This window comes from Chenopodium album, chromosome 14 (assembly GCF_948465745.1).
Source record: "Chenopodium album chromosome 14, dcCheAlbu1.1, whole genome shotgun sequence".
Lineage (NCBI taxonomy): Eukaryota > Viridiplantae > Streptophyta > Magnoliopsida > Caryophyllales > Amaranthaceae > Chenopodium > Chenopodium album.
In genome coordinates, this window is record NC_137847.1 from 43,159,525 (window position 1) to 43,174,834 (window position 15,310).

A 15,310-nucleotide genomic window follows, 5' to 3' on the forward strand; every position below is an offset into this window, starting at 1 on the left:
TAACAGGAAAAAGAATTATCTTTCGTAAGATTGTAAGACGGTGACATTAGAACACATTTGTACATATAAAAGGAAGTTTCAACTACGTATACGGATGATAAATGTTATGTTATGAGATCACACACTAAGTAGGTGTAGTATTGCTAAATTTCATTACTATTGCCTCATATTTGAATGAAAGAATGTTTCGAGTTACCAACCAAAATTTGAGAATACAAAGATATACATTTACAAACTTAAAACAAGGGGTGCAGTGAGCATTTACCCTTGCACAACAGGTACTGATATTGACATGGGTACAGACACATCACCAACGAAGCTTGTATCTCTATTCGTGGTCGAGTTCCCAGCTATCAGATATCCAACTCCAAACCCACCAGAATGCAAAGCAGCATTCTCTCTCCTCTGGAAAACCCTGGCAAGGGAGGCTGCCTTCCTCCTAGCCCGTTTTGTCCCGGTAAACAATAAAGTTTGAAGCAAACCTGCCAACGTTGGTGCCTTGAGCACCTTTTCGGTGGCAACAGCGCCACCACTCCGACAAAGCTCCAGCAATGCAGCAACTGCATTCTCCTTTCCCCGGGGGGTTCCACACCTCATCAACCCAAGCAAACCAGCCACCGCCTTTTCCTCTCTGCCGACAGCCTCAGCCCCAGCAGGATGCCTCACTATCAAGGCCAATGCCCCTGCTGCCTCCTCTGATACCCCCTCAACCCCTATAGCTCCCACAACTGCTGACACTGCCCCTGCTTCTATCATCCTCACACAATTCTCAGTATCCGTGGAAAGATTAAACAGAGCAGTCACAGCATCTTTCTTGCCTCGGGGAGTCCCGTCCCTTAATAGATTAGCAAGAGCTTCAACAGCCCCATTTTCATCAGCAATTCTCTTCTTATACTTATGAACTGCTGATAGGCTAAACAAGGTAGCAGCAGCATTTTCCCTCGCCTCCGTAGTCTGACCAAACCTTAAAACATCAACAATGGAATTCAAACACCCTTCTTTGTCCATGATCCTGCCCTTATTCTCGTCATGGATTGATAGATTAAGCATTGCGGTGACAGAATTCTCTTGAGCAATTGCATTAGCAGATAGCAATAGCCGTTTGAGATGAGGAACAGCACCAGCTTCTGCAATAAAAGCACGGTTCTCCTTTCCTGTTTTTGACAACAACCGGATCTCACGGGCAGCAATGGCTTGTGCATCCTCTGACCCATAAGCAAGTTGTTGGATAAGGAGATACGCTGTAGCCTGGTTTGCTGTAACTGCAGCCTTTGATGATGAAGCTGCAGCAAGCTCTGAAGAGAACTCTGCACCTTCTGGTTGCTCATAAGGAATTCCATGAGCAACAGACCATTGGGTAATCAGATTCCTAAGAGCTCTATTGGGAATCAGCCGCGTATTGGCAAGCATTTGACCTGTCTTCGGACAAGTGTAATGTCCTTCATCCAACCATCTTGATATTGAAGACCTATCATAGGTCTGCCCGGTGGACACAATCACCGGATCTTGCATCAAATCCAACGATATGGGACAACAAAAATCCTTTGGAATTGTAAGGAAAGTATCAGCAATTTCCTGAGTCATCATTCCCTTCCTCAGTTTTTTTTGTCTCTCAGCTCCCACCTCCATCTCCTCCTCAAACCCAAATAACAAGAACCTGCAATAACGAGTGAGGGCTACAAACCCATTGAGCACTGCAGCCGTGGGTTCCACATCTCCCTCGTGGTTAACAATCTGCTCCTCTAAGAACTCAATTTCAGCCCTGCAACTCTTGGCATCGCGAATCCCCAACTTGTCCACAAAGAAAAACCAAAGCGCATTCGAATCAGGAATCTGCCCCTTCTCAATTTCGTACAAGAAAGAATATAGACGATGCCTCAACATCTCATCGTCCTTTTCCATAAAGCACTTAGCTCTCCTCAACTGCCTCTGCAACAACTCAATCTGCTCCCTAACATCCTCACTCAAACTAAGCTCTTTAATCGGGAGAACATCCAAAAGGGTCGACATCTCTTGATTAAGATCATGGAAATGCCCCGAAATCGATTGGTTTTGCAGAAGCATCCACAATTTACTAGACTGTGAACAATAATCCAACAATATTTTACACCTATAGAACAGCAAGTAAAGCTCTTTAAAGCACATAATCGCGGTGTACGAAAACCTCGAAAATGATCGGAAATCCTTCAAAAAATCCAATACAACAACAAACACCTCTATCTTCCTAACCAAAGAATTGAAATTCTGCCTCTGAAATGGCAATTTTTTCCCAGAATGCAATTCAACCAATTCATTAGCAACAGATAACACCGTTCTTATAATTCCACCATCCGTCAAGTCCACCGGAGCAAGAAACGCCTCCAATGGAGGCGACCTTCGTCGTCGCAGCGACGAAAATGCAGCTGAAGTTGCCATTTTTAACCCAAATTTAGGGTTTCAAAGACTACCCAACTCCCCAAAATCAAAATACTACAGCTCTAAAATATACCCAAATCAAAAAAATTCTCAAATTTCCCTTAATCTCACCTAAATGAGCAAAACCCTAAAACCCAGGAAAAAAAAAATCCAAAAAAATTACAGAAACTTTGTCAATCAACTAAATGAAAAAAAAAACCCAAATCAAAAGAACTCCCAAATTTCCCCAAATGTCACCCAAATGAGCAAACCCTTAAAAACCCAGATCAAAAAATTCCGAAAAAATTACAACAACTTTATCAATCAATCAATCTAAAAATTCTGTTAAAATACAGAACAAAGAAACATACCCTGTCCAAATATATTTTGGTTGATGATGTTTGTTGGGTAGTTATGATGTATGAAGCTTCAACAGTTGGAATAAAAAATGAACCATCTTCCTTTTAATACAAGAGATTTACAGGTGGGAAAATTAGAAAATTCAAGTTGCTAATTACGCGTCAAAGCAAAGAAAATTATAGGAAGTTTAATATTTCTTCCAAACTTTTTTTTTTATGTGTGGTTTAAGATTTTAGTGGGGGAAACAAGATGAGTTTCTTCAACGCTTCCTTTATTTTTCCTACTTTTCTTATCTTTCTTTGTGTGAGAGTAAGAATTTTGGTGCAGGCTTTTTGAGTGTGACTTTTTTTGGGTTTTTCTTAATTTTTTCTTTAAACTAAACAAGGGTTGACGAAACACTAAAAGAAGGAGAGAGAAAATGCTTCGTACGGAGTATATTACACTTTTACTGTTTTTTTTTTTTTTTTGCCATAATTAAATTTTATGCAACTCAACGCATGACTAATTTACTCATTTGAGTTTTTTCATCGCATTACATTAATATCTTCAATTATTAATATACTCCGTAGGTAGTATGGGGTTATAAACTTATAACTTAAAACCTATTCTCTTCAGCATAACTTCATTTCACTTCACTTTTTAATTTTCTTCTTTAATAAACAATTCAGTTTAGTTCCAATCAGTTCAGCTCAATTCAGTAAATCAGAACAGGTCCTTACTCCATATAAGAACATATGTATACTAAAGGCGAGCAAATCAGGGTACCCTGAATAAAAACTGATCGAAACCTCAAATTTAGGGCTTGTTTGGCATCGTTTTTTGTTTTCAGTTTTCAGTTTTTTTTTTAAAATAAAAAACCAAAAACAGGAAACAAGAAAAAGGTGTTTCCACTTTTTTGTTGTCAGTTTTTCCAAATATCATTATCTTAATAAGTTTGACTAATTTTTTATTCATTATAAGACATATATCATATGATTTTGAAAAACACAAAACCAAAAAACGGAAAACTACAGTGATGCCAAACGAACCCTTAGGTTTCGGTTTCAATGCCGGATAGTAAAATGGGAAACCTGTTGCAATAGATTTTTTTTTGGATTCGGAATCTGTAAGGTACCTTATAACCTAAAAAAAGTATCACTTTAAACCAAATCATAAATCAATTCAAGCTTAATTTTTATTAAAATAAGGGCTTATTCTGATTTACTGAACTGAACTGAATAGAGTTGAAATGAATTGTTTATGAGATAAGGAAATTAGGAACCGAACTGAACTGAACTGGTTAAAGTTGAATTGAACTAAACTAAAGTGAACTAAAATAAAGCTAAAGAGAATAGTTCCTAAGTCGAGTGATTATAAATATATGTATTCTTATTAAATTTGCTGAACAACTATTTTGGTGTGTTGTAAGAGTTGTACAACTTTTTTTAAAATAAATTTGCCAATATATATATATATATATTATATATATATATATATATATATATATATATATATATATATATATATATATATATATATATATATATATATATATATATATATTAAAAGACAGGGCACCTTGAATCAGAACAAGAACTTACATGTTTCGATTTCGGATTTCATTTTGGGGTACCTGTTGGAACAGGTTTAGGTTTTAATTCTAGAAATTTTAATTGGGTACCCTATTATGCTCACCCCTAGTATATACTCTATTCGTTTCAAAACTTTCAACAAACATTTCATTTTTAAGGTTTTTCTTACAGCTTTCATAAAAAAGAGAAAAATCATGAGTATAGAGTTGAGCTGTTAATTTGGGTATTCGGGTCAGGTTTGAGTCAATTCAATGTGGGTCGGATCAAAGCTAATATCATATCATTACCTTTGCGAGTCGAGTTCGAGTGTGGGTCGGGTCACGTTGGATCATGCATCCTATTGGGTTTAGTCGTGTCAATAATATTGGGTTGAATTTGGCTCGGATTAATAACAATTCGAGTTCATTTTGGGTTTCAACAGGTTATAATATAATAGGTCAAGGGCATTCTCGGATACGGGTCGGCTTCGGTTCAGATCAATAATTAGCGGGTTATTCAGGTCAAGTCATCTTCAGGTTGGGTCGTGTCGGGTCGGGTCTTGAAAACCTGGGTTAAATAAAGTCTCGGGTGGGTTTTAGGTTAGGTCATATCTTGTTCGGGTCACCATTTTTTCGAGTTCAAACACGTCAAGTCATGATCAGGTTCAAATAGCTATTATTTGTCTAAGTAAGGAGTGGTGTATATTGACTATTGAACTTCTCATAGTAACTCATTGGCATTAGCACACAATTGACACAAATTTTCATTTAATTCATAAAATATTATCTTATATTCTTATTTTTGGCGAACATCAAATTCTTAGTAGAAATAGTTTAGAAAGGAGTACGTAACTATATAACTATATATGAATAAGGTGGTCGTAAATGAATTTGTGGTGATTTGAAATTAGGTTAGGTCATAACAGGCCAGGTTGAGTTTGAGATGGGTTAGGAATAGGTCAGGTTGAATTTAGGTCGGGTAAATGACAAAGTGAGTTGAATTTGGGTCGGATTGAATTCGGATAGGGTTAAATACGGGTGTTGACGGGTTAAAATAGGTTTGGTTCAATCTCGGTTCGGAGTTGGGTTCGATTTAGATCAATAATTTACGGGTTATGTTCATATCGGGTCATCTCTAGGTCAGGTCATGTTCGAGTTCAAGTATCAAATACTCAAGTTAACTTGGGTCTAGGGTTGGTTTTAAGATGAGTCATATCGAGTTTGGGTCACCATATTAAAAATATGACCCGTTTTAATCTCCAATTTATGTTAATATATGTTGATCCACTGTTTCATTTACTGTTTCATCTCAAAGTTATAAGGTGAGTTTTCCACCATCATCACCTAAACGTTAAGCATTTTTATTTCTTTTTTGTGCAATTAGTTTTATAACTCCCTCCGTCCCTTAATATAGTTCATGTTTGTGTTTTTTCATGATATTTAAGAAATAATAAAATAAAGTAGATGAAGTACATTAATACTCCCTCTATTTTTAAATACTTGCTCCATTTCTCTTAGATATGTATGTCAATGCTAATCTTTGATCAATAATATCTTTAATTATCAATAAGTATAAATTCTAATAATTGAAAATTAATAATATATTAATTGAGACGATTCCAACAACTACCCTATAGGACTATATTTTTTCTTATGTATAAATCACAAACATTAGTCAAAGTAGGACAAATGAATAATGCAAAAAATAGAAATAGAGCAAGTATTTAAAAATTGAGGGAGTAAAAGTGAAAAATACAATTATAAACAAAAGTTAAAGAGAGAAAGTGGAAAAAAGTGTTGGTGGAAATTAATTGGAACAACAAAAACAAATACTCCCTCCGTGTTTTAATATGTGTTACAATTTGACCAAACACGAGTGCCGAGACACGACTTTGACCATTAATTTATCTAATCATATGTTAATAAAATTATAGGAAAATTCATACTCCCTTCGTCTCCTTTTGATAGTCCCTTATTGTAGGGAATATTTCAAGCATCCCACACTTGAGCCCCACTGTGATCATACACTTAAGTATGGTGGCATCCAAAGGGAAAGAAATTAGAGCAAAAGAGTCGCCAACAAGTTTTAGGAACTTGTAAACCGTTCACAGGGTGAAGGTTATACCCCTTCACGATCTATGAGATCGCTAACTCCATAGTGGTTTGGAACCATGACTGGATATTCGGGGATGAAGGTACAAATCCAACCTAAAAGAGATTGAACCTACCCTAATAATTGGCCTCTACTTTATTCTTCTCATATTCATGTGCGTTTTCTGACTAACATACAATCAATATATTAATCCTAAACTTGTTTAACCTATGTTGGTTGAATATTAATGCACAAACAAATCTATTATTGGCGATACTTGAATTAAAATCATATTAGCCTAAACAAGATTATTAATTATCTTATTAAGCGTGATTTTAAATACAAATTCCCTTTAAACCTGCAAGAGAGGACGTGATCAAGCAATAACAATAATATATCAAGCAACATAACAACAATCATCATCATGATAATAATCCTAATCTCATCAAAGCATAATATTAATAGCAAGATCCTGGGCATGATACTAACATGATTAATAACAAATTCTAGCATGTCACTAAACATTAAAGATCAAAGCTTTATCCCTAACATGATACCAACATGATAGAAGAAATAGGAAGCAACCAAAGCATGATACTAGAAAGCAATAAATAACATCCTAACATGATACTAGGAATTAATATAATCTAAGCATGCTTTATATAGAAATAGAGCAATAAAATTACTTACTTTGTTGCCTCGTATCTCTTTCTAATAACCAAATACACACGTTAGTAACTTCAATGAAAATATTAAATCAAACAATTAATTTAAATAATTGAAATAGGGATTTGGAACCAAACTCTCAGAAATTAGCAACCTTTCACGTCTAGGGCGAAGGCAACTTCGAGCTTGGTTAGGTGTTTCTAAGTCTCGTGAATGCGGTGTTGTGTTTGAAAAAGGCTAGGCTTAGAAAAAGGGAGAAAGAATAAGCTATTAGCTTGAGAGAGAGAAAAAGAATTAGATGATTAAGAATTATTGTGAATGATTGTTGATGGATAAAACGGGGAATACGACCCTATATATAGTGAAAATAGCCCGGAAACGATCATAAAAAGACCGAATCCTATTAGGAGTAAAACAGGCTTGTCGTTCCGCGCTGATTCACGCGTTATATAATTATTAATATTAATCTCAAATAGGGAAATTAGAAACTGAACTGAAATTAAGTAAATGTGAACAGGACCTTAGCCTACTTGTGCAAAACACCGCTAAGGCTCATTTTGTAACTAATATCCAATTGTTTACAATATAAACAATACATCACCTTCTTATTCTATCCATGTGGGATAACCTCCCACACATAACATTATTATTGGAAATACTCTAACAAAAAGTATATGATATGTGCAAAATTCAAGGGTAATTTATTTATTTAGGAAGTACGATTAATAAAGTTAAAAAAGTGAGGGTTTAATAGTCTTTATATACTATCTAAAAATAATATTTGAAATAATATTTTGAATCTCCAAAATAAAAAAACAGTAAGTATATTATGGGACGGAAGGGTACATATTTTTTTTCAACATTATTTTGTTGATGTAGGGTTGACGAAAACCCAAAAAGAATGAGAGAGAAAAAAAAAAGACGAGTAATAAAAAAACAAGAAAGAAAAGATAGAGAGAGAAGGTCAAGAATACTGTCCATTCATTATGCCCTTTACCCTCAGGCCTCAGCCACCTCCCATTCTACAATTTTTACTTTAAATAATTCCACACGCAAATCTCAAATAATGTTGCCTACTGACTACTGTTACTAGATACCAAAGGACAATGCATTGACTCTCCTTTTCTCTTACCTTTTTCTTTCTTTCTTTTTTAACAGCAAATCTTTTTATTTTATTTGATTATCAAGATAAAGACGATTTGGGAACATTTTATTAAGATACATCAAATCTTTGTCCTAATTACAATGATGATGCTCATTTTTTCATTGGGTATATTCATTCTCACGGTGGTGGAATCCCAAGTCATGAGTTTATGTTTGTCCCCGGCCTCTTCTTTGGTTATGTACTGTACTTGTTTGAGAACATTGGAAATGGAGAGATAGTTAGTCTGTCCATCTCCCTTCCCCTAAAGTGGTAGGGGGTTTGATCTTCATCCCCCTCTTTTTATGATAAGGTGGGAGACCTTCATATCTTACCGTATAAAAAAAAAGTATATTCTACTTGTTCTATTCACATGAAATAATTAGGGCCTGTTCTGATTAACTGAACTGAGCTGAAATGAATTGAACTGAATTTATTGGAGCTGAACTAAACTAAACTGAACTGAATTGAATATTTGAGTGAAGAAAATTAAGAACTGAATTGAACTTAACTTAACTTATAAGAGAACAAACCCTTACTTAGTAAGTGTATTTTTTTATAAAATAAAATTGTTAAGTATAATACGAATTTTGTCGGTATTACAAATGTAATAATAACGACTTTTTTATTATCTAACCGTATGACCTTTGGGGACATCTGCTCAAAAAAATAAAATAAAATAAAATAGTTAACATGTTAAAAAGGTTAAATAGCACACATGTATAGCATTATGATTGGTTATGATTTTTTAAAAAAAAATTAGCACCTTTTGTATGTGGCTGGTCACATTATTTGTCCACTTGTAATAAAATAAAGTAACCCCTATAACACTGTCTGAGTAACCTTTGTAATATTAGTCGAGTAATCTCTATAATAATGACCAAGTAATCTTTATAACACTGATGAAGTAACCCATGTAACACTAATCGAGTAACCCTTATAATAATAATGAAGTAAATCACATGATGACTTGAACCACATATAAAGTTGGTGATAAAAAATACCCCCCTACCCCCACCGTAACAGCCCCTTTCTTCGTTCAACCAATAATTGACCCTACCCCCTCTCCCCACCACAAACCACCCTCTGTTGGTCATTGCAGACAAGCTGTCCTTATTTATGAACCCCCCCCTCCCCATCCTCCGCTGTAGTTGAAACTCCCTTCCCCTTCCCACCCATCTAAGGATGTCAATAGGGCGGGGCCGGGATGTTGGCTTTTCCATCCCCATCCCTGCCTAATATTCTCATTTTCCTCCCCATCCCCGGCTATGACAGGTCCAAAATTCACCTCCATCCCTTCCCTGACGGGTAAAATTCCAAAATTAGCTATCTTTGCCCACTTCTTAGTTGGATTTGGATATCCACATCTACCTAATCTCTACCTAAGATCCGCCTTATCTCCACTCAGGATCCACCTAATTCCCAACTCTCAAATACAACAATACTACATAATATAAATTACTAAAAAAATTCATTGTAATATTACACATTTTTTTTTACTATATAATAAGTCTATTAGAGTATTATATTTACTACTTTATTTTACCTTTTTTTAATGTATATAAACACAAATATGTGGTTGACCACACGGTGTGACCAGCCACAATAATCACCTCCAAGCCTTAATCAATCCAGACCTCCATCACCTCCACCCCATACCTCCATCATCTCCGTCGTCGTCTTCGTCTTTGCTGGCCTAATCAACCCAGACCTCCATCATCTCCGCCGTCATCTTTGTCTTTGCCAGCCAAATCAACCCAGAACTCTGCTGTCGCCGTCGTCTTTGCCTTCTTTGTCGCGAAAATCGCCAGCCAAACTGACCTCCACCGTCGTCTTCGTCTTCTTTGTCATGAATTGCAGATCGATTTGAAGGAGATTGGGTTGAATTGCGACTAAATTCGAAGCTCCAAACCCTAATATTTCCCCCAAATTTCAACAAATCATTCAGATACCAATTCATCATTTTCATTCCTATTTCCTCCATTCAATAAGTTTTCGTGGTTGAACTGGTGATCTCCGCCGTCATCTTCGTCTTCTTTGCGGTGAACCGCAGATTTGAAGGATATTGCGAAAATTGCGACATTAATTTCAGCGTAGGTGAGATGCGTGAGATAAGAGGTTGTTGTGGTGGTTAGGTGGCCTGAGATTGATGCGGGTTGTGAGGAAGATGAGGTGGTCAGGTGTGGTGGAGGAGCGGTGGTCAGGTGCAGTGGAGTTGTTGTGAGGTGCGAAGGTGGTCAAATGTGTGAGATGAGTGAGGTGCAGCAAGTGGTAGTGTGGGGGAGTTTAAGGCTTTGAGGTGGTGTAGGATTAGGGGTTACTAAGTCCGGTCACGGGTTACTTGGTCAGGTCAGGGGTTACTTGGTCAGGTCAGGGGTTACCAGGTGGGTCAAGGATTACTTGGTTGGAGGGGTTACTAGGTTGGTGGGATTACTTTGTCATTTGTTGATTTGGCACCCTGCTGCATGGTGTGGCCAGTCGCACCAGAAACGCGCTGATATATAAAATATTTCCTTTGCTCCTTAAATATAGCAACAAATTACCATGTTAGAAAGTTTTACAAATATCGCAAAATTTCCTAATTTGCACATATTTTCTCTCTTCTCATTACACGTGTTTCTATCTTTATTTCTTGTGATAATTGGAAAACGGAAGAAATAGTACTCCGTATAAAAGTATATATTTTTTGCTGTGTTTGGTTATCAGCATTGAGCTTATTCAGCACAATTAGAGAGTTTGACCAAACCAATCATCTAATTGTGGTATTTGGTAAGCAGCAGATCACATTAGCTTATTGGTATGAATCAACTAATTTTTGAAACGCTCCAAACTCCAGCGTATTCAAAATCGCTAATTTGATAACCTTGCATAATTACACAAATGCTCGAATATCACAACAACTCACCCTTCTCTCCAAAATTAATCAATAAAATTTAATTAATAAAAAATCAAGCACAAACCTTATCACTAAAACAATATAAAGGGGTAAAAAGATTACAATAACAAGTATCATTAATCAATAACAAGATAACAAGAATCCATTATTTACAGGAAAAAATGAAAAAAAAAACCCCCCAAACTGTTGATATTCAACATGGAGGAGAATTTCTTCATCTTCATCAAATTTCTATTTAAAAATAGGTATGCATGTCTTAATTTGAGAGTTTTAATTTTTAAACCTTGCTTCAAAATTAAAAATAATTTTGGAGTTGAAGGATAACTAAATTTTACCTTCATAGTTGAGCTGTTGAGTAGGTAAATTAGATCTGAAAAATAGAAGTCAATTTTCTCATTCAATTGTTTTTGATAAGAAGACTAGAATCTGGGATGAGGATGATAGTGAATTCACTTTTTTTTTTTGCAATAAAAGGAGATAAAGATGGTAGTGAAATAGCTTAGGGAAGATAAAAAAAAAAATTAGTAATATCTTTGGGAAAAACGATGGCTCTCTATCTTTAAAAAATCCTAAAATTTTCTCCGTTTACTCTCTTCAAACCTAGCCACCATTAAAACCTAGGGGCTGTCATCGATTTTTATCGATGGTAAGCTCCAAATTCTTCTTTAATTTTATGATTTTAGCCAATAAAGATCACCATTAGTATGGTGATTATAGTCGGTCCTTCCATGTAGGGTTTACTCAGTCCCTCCATGTATGGTTTAGTATTGTTTGTTTGTTTGTTTTTAGTGTGTGCAGGGATAAAAATTTGGAAGATTCGTCTTGCAAATATGTGGAATTGCGAGTCTGTTGGTATAGGGGTGCAGATTTAGAAGATTCATCTTGCAAATTTGCAAATCTTGATGACCAATCAAGTTTTATCACTTTTGTGACTATTCATCAATGGAGCTCCGTCAAGAACGATGCAAAGACATCTAAAATTATCCAAAGCAGTTCAGAAGCGATGACATTAGTTTAAGGGTGTTTAATTCTTGTTTCTTTTTGTCCTTAAATTATTTATAAACCTTATTTTTGGTAATTTTTTTTATTTATTTTTATTTTTTTAATGCAATGGTAAATTAATATTGTTAGTGGGATAATAATTTTGTAAGTTCTTATTAGTACATTTTAAATTATTTTCATTTGCACATTTTATTTATAATTATCTATCCATATGTTTACATTAACAATAACTAATTATTAATAACAAAATATATGTTAATGACCTTATCGGTCATTTACATACACCTATCAGCTACTAATGGTTTACCAAACACTTTTTTTGCAATCAGCTAATACAATCAATTATTCAAATCAGTTAATATAACAGCTACTCAAAATCAGCTAACACAATCAACTTTAAACTTTCAGCTTTTAACCAAACATGACATTTATTTTTTAAAATATATGTGTGGGTATGGGACTATGGGTAGGTATGGTATCGAGAAGGTATGAAATGGGCGGGACGGGGATGATGGCGTGTACATCCTAAGATCCACACCCGTCCCATTACCCATGGCGGGTATGGTTGTTATCCCATCCCCGCCTTGACATCCCTACACCCACCTACTTTAAAACTCCCTTGAAACCACTGCACCCACCCTTAAACCCTACCCTTAATACATGGGACCCAACCCCACACCCAATTCGAATCCAACCTTGTTGGTTTAAGCTGTGACTGGCAACAAGAGAGGATGAAGAGAAATTAACGGGGTCGGGGAGTTTCAGCAACGGCTGGCGTAGGGGGGGATGGGTCTTTAATGCAATAGTGTGGTGGCTGGGTGGAGGAGGGGGATGGTACATTGATATTGTGGGGATATCTTAAGAAAATGAAATAAATACAATTGTTCATTTAAATTATACAAAAAAAAAAAAAAAAACCCTCTTAACCAATAACAATAAAACATGTGTTGTGTTTAATATATTAAGGGAAATTCTATATGATGGCCTCCAAGAACTAAAAATTCTACATGGAAGACAAACCTTTTTTGAGTTCTCTAAAGTGATCCCAAGGTTTTAGATAATTAAGTATAGTGCCATTTTTTTTGCATTAGGGCTTATATTTGTAAATTTATGATTAACCATAATTTATTTTTTAAAAGTATATTACTAACTTACCCCTCTTCTTCAACCCCCATCACCATACCCTTCCCAGCCACCACCTCTTCCCCTCTAGCGCCCAACACCCAACCCCTTCCCTACGCTGGCGCCTATCCTTCTCCCTCGCCGATGCCCCTACCCCTCCCTTTCCCCAACCCCAAGACACCCTAACCCCAGCCTTTCCCCAAACCCGACACTCCCACCTCAAGGCTCCACCACGATGCCTTTCTCTTCTTCGTCTTATGCGCCTCCCTCGATTCCACCCTTACTTCGCTTCAATTCTCTCTTCTCTCTCCTGCTCCATCCCTTACTTTGTCATTGATTAAATAATTGTCTTCGATATTGTCGTGATCTGAGAAACATCATCTCTTCAACTTGGGCTAGGGTTACGGTTTTAAGGGTAGTGATTGGATTTCGAACAATATTTTCGGGTTTTCGAGTGCCTGGGTTTCGTAAGGTGGCTAGGTTAGGGGAATCCGGGTTTCGAGGGTGGTAACAAGATTTTCAAGAGTGGTGGCTAGATTTTAAGGGTGGTAGAAAGGCTTTTGAGTTTCGAACAGTGGCTAGTGAGCGGTGGTTTTCGTGATTAGGCTAACGGTGGGGTAAAGTTGGGTAGGGGATGGCGGTGAGGTAGGGTTGGGTACGGTCGGGGTTAGGTTGGCGGTGGGGTAGTCTAGGTTGGAGCTGGCGGGGAGGTGAGGCTAGGGAGGGGGGTAGTGGCTAGCGGAAATGAGGGTGGTTGGTTTGGTGGCTAAAAGGGGGGTTAGTTAGTTTGTCTATTTAAAAACTAATGGTTAGCCAAAAAATTTAAAAAAAAGGCCACTATACTTGATTATCTAAAACCTTGGGATCACTTTAGAAAACTAAAAAAAACTTTGTCTTCCATGTAGAATTTTTAAAACTTGGAGGCCACCATGTAGAATTTCCCATATATTAAATATCCATACATGTTATCAACAGATCACGTTCTAATTTGAGCAGATGCCCTTTAAAGGTCGTATTATTCTATGATAATCAAAATGTTGTATTATTCTTGATAATTATCTTAATCATTTTAAGCCAGTTAGTAGTATTCTTTATGTTTTTACTCCCTACGTATTTTTTAAAGTGCCCTACTTTGACTTTTACGTTATTCACGTTATCACGTACATCACTTTGATCAATGTTTATGCTATATGCATAAGATTTTTTAGTGATAGATACTTGTTAGAATTTTCTTGATGTATAGTTTATTAATATCAACTTTTTATTGTTTATATATATAGTTAATAATTAAAAATGTTGTTGGTCAAGGTTACACATTGACAAATGTGAAGGTCAAAGTGAGTATTTAAAAAACACAATGGCGGGAGTGTAGTGATGAATTTTTTAGATCCACACGATGCTCCTAGTTATTACTTGTATTACAATAATTGTGCATACCATTCATGATCTAATCCTATATTTACCGTTTTTAATTTATTATATGCTGTGATACATTTATTTTATTTTTCAATAAACGACACATATTATGCTAGGGCTATGAGCTGAGTCAACCTCGTATACTATTAGGCTCAACTCAAGCTCGTGAGTTTGGGCTCGAGGCTTAGCTCAAGCTCATGGGTCGTTGAGCCTTGAAAATTGAGCTCAAGTGCTCAAAAGTGGATCGTAGCTCGGCTTTCGGCTTGGCTCAAGCTCGTTTCTGGCTCGAGTTTTAAATCTGACTCGTTATAAGCTCGATTTTGAAATAGGCTCATTTAAGCCAATAAATACATACCCATTGTATAAGTAAACACCTAATAGCATTGTATGGACTAATACCCGTTGTATTAGATCTGAGAATCTTAACTATTGAATTATATTGCTCAATTTAGATTGCTAGAAGTACCGAAAGACATGTATGGAAATCACATTTGTGTGTATAATTAGAATAGCAATTTCTAGGAAATTTCAAATTTGAAATCATGTGCCTACAATTTTCTAAGCATTCATATTCAATTTGTCTTCATCACAAGTGTTAAATTTGTCCAAATAGAGATCTACATAAACGAATTTACTCGGTTTTTCCACAAAATTGATGGATAGCCTTAAGCT

The 15,310-nt window shown here is 36.0% G+C and overlaps 1 pseudogene; it reads right to left on the reverse strand.

Annotated features, from left to right (window-relative positions):
* Positions 1-31: 31 nt before the first annotated feature.
* Positions 32-3,130, reverse strand: LOC145580269 (U-box domain-containing protein 17 pseudogene; annotated as a pseudogene).
* Positions 3,131-15,310: the final 12,180 nt, after the last annotated feature.